This window comes from Gymnoscopelus braueri (assembly GCF_963280865.1).
Source record: "Gymnoscopelus braueri genome assembly, chromosome: 3".
Lineage (NCBI taxonomy): Eukaryota > Metazoa > Chordata > Actinopteri > Myctophiformes > Myctophidae > Gymnoscopelus > Gymnoscopelus braueri.
In genome coordinates this window covers 59,400,202-59,402,701 of record NC_137612.1, presented here as the reverse complement: position 1 = coordinate 59,402,701, position 2,500 = coordinate 59,400,202, and the positions used below count along the sequence as shown (strand labels likewise).

Here is a 2,500-nt window from a genome sequence, read left to right as displayed (position 1 = left end):
AGCTGATTGATTTGACCTACTTTTGCGGCTTTCGCTGCCCTGATGATTAATTATTTGGCATCAGCTGTGTAAGAGTATAACTATTTTAAATGGCTTTCATATACTCTTGGGGATCTGACTAATGACAAGTTGCTTATTGTGAACACAATACGCTACAAATTAATTAATATATGAATTTATTTAGATAAAAAAAACGCCCGACCCACAGGTTGAGAACCACTGCATTAAAAGCTCCAAGCAAGTTACATGTCTAGTATGTTGTTGACCACGTAATGTAATGTTTTTGGTTTAGTGTTAGGCTACTCCGTGGCGCGCGCGCGCCTCATGTTTATGCTGTCCAAAATAACAGATCTGTAAGCTGTCGACACGACATGACACAGCGCCGTTGATAGCTTGTATGTCTGTTATTTTGGGTAGGTAGGCGACGCACATACGCATCGCAGCAATGTGTCTGGGTTTGAGAGGCTATTAGATGATTGATGTAAACTTAAAGTGTAGCTCTGTTCGGGATTACTGAACAAAGGTGGATGATGAAAGATAACGGGGACAATATGGATGTAAGTTAACATGCGGCATCCTACAGAGCGCAGCGCAGCACCGGTTTAAAAAAAAGAAAAAAGACGCACTGACATTCCATAGGCTAAATCAATGCATTTTGTGATCGCATTGCACAGAGGCTGCTCTACACACTCACACAGACACAAGCACGCAGAGATTTAGCTATTTTATGGATAGATATAATAGATGTCATAAATGTATTTACCGCAATATTTCACCCGCGGTTTATCCGATATTAATTAATAATTATATTTGATTGACCCGAATCCACCCAAACCGCGGTTAACTGCGGCAGCGATCCACGCATCTCTAGTGAGTAGTCTAGGCTACATATAGACCTTTCCTAAAATTGTCCAATTTATTATACCCATGTGCTACTGTTTGTCTGTGTACCACGTAGGAGCGTTGTCGCAACATGATGTAATTAATTATTTGGGAGCAGCCGGTGTGTACCAATAGTATAAATATTTTAAATGGCTTTCATATACTATTCCGGATCTGACTAATATGACAAGCTTATTGTGAACACAATAGGCTACAAATTAATATAAAAATGTATTTGGATAAAATAAAAAAAAAGAAGGAAAACAAGCCCAATGCGGCTTATAATAATCAGACCAGGCAACAGTGCAGAGACTGCAGACAGGGAGATAGGCTAGAGCATATATTGGATCGGGGATGACGGCTAGCGCAGTCTTCTCTTAAAGGCAATGGCTTCTGGCACGGTGATTGGTTTTATCATTGTAACGCCCAAACCACACCTATGCATAATGTAAGGGGTAGCTCAGGTGTTTGGCGGGTGAGAGGGGTGCCACAGAATACCGAATTTTGTGGGGAAACGCCTCTTGCCTAGTCCGAAATCCGTAATTAGTGGTTTGTTCAAATCTCACACAGAATAGGGCCCTATGACTCAGACATATTGGTCGGATCAGTGTGACGTAGCTGTGAGGGCTGCATAGCGGCCCGAACCTCTAGTTGTATACAATTGTGTTTCAGATCAAAAAAGACTAATTATCATAGATTTCATCGTCTTGTTTGAACAATCATTGTTGTCATCATTGTTATGTAAATCAATTTTTTGTGTCTGTTTGTTTGTTCAAATCTTTTCTATTAATATGTTGGATTCACGTTAACGTGTTTTTTTTTAGACATTTAAAGTCACACTACAGTATGTAGTTTCGGGTATCAATGGCCACTTTGGACACAAATAACATGGCAGCCAACATCCTATTATTTGATAATTTGGCCAATGTTTGACCAGTTGTAATAGTAGCCTATAGTTTGATGCAGTGATTGTCATTTTTCATTGTATTTATTTTCTTTTTTTTTAGGTTTTAAATAGGTCTTAAGAATCCTTAAATTAACACATTACTGTCATCTGGGGACCCCCCAAAAAATGTGGGTCCGGACCCACAGGTTGAGAACCACTGTACTACGCAACATAGTGTCTTCTGGTATTTCTGCTACCCTGTCTCTCTGTCTGTCTGTCTGTCTGTCTGTCTGTCTATGTAAGACAGCAGCAGTGTCAGGGTTGAGGTTCAATTCCCTGAGCGAGGATGTTGTTGTTTCATGTCTCTTTGTCCTCAGAGACACACACTGATTTTAATGACACCTCAGAGGACGCACACACACGCACACACACAGAGATGTGTATTCAGGTGGAAATAGTCCCAGGTGAGGTCATTACATCATATCATTATTGTCATTAGAACAAACACACACACATGCACACGCGCACACGCGCACATGCACACACGCACGCACGCGCGCACACACACACACCACACACACACACACACACACACACACACACACACACACACACACACAGCTGTCTCCTGTTGAATGTCAGCTGCTGTTTGACAAGCAGAGAGAGAAAACAAATGTCTTTGGTTAAAATAACTCACGGCAACACACCGTGAGCTGAATGTGAGAATCATTT

The 2,500-nt window shown here is 41.1% G+C and overlaps 1 protein-coding gene across 1 annotated transcript in view; it reads right to left on the bottom strand.

The window, feature by feature from the left end:
* LOC308082301 (guanine nucleotide-binding protein G(olf) subunit alpha-like) overlaps positions 1 to 2,500 on the bottom strand; it is a gene marked incomplete at both ends in the record, with an annotated part of 14,369 nt that overhangs the window by 7,779 nt on the left and 4,090 nt on the right. The gene's annotated exons all lie outside the window — the stretch shown is intronic.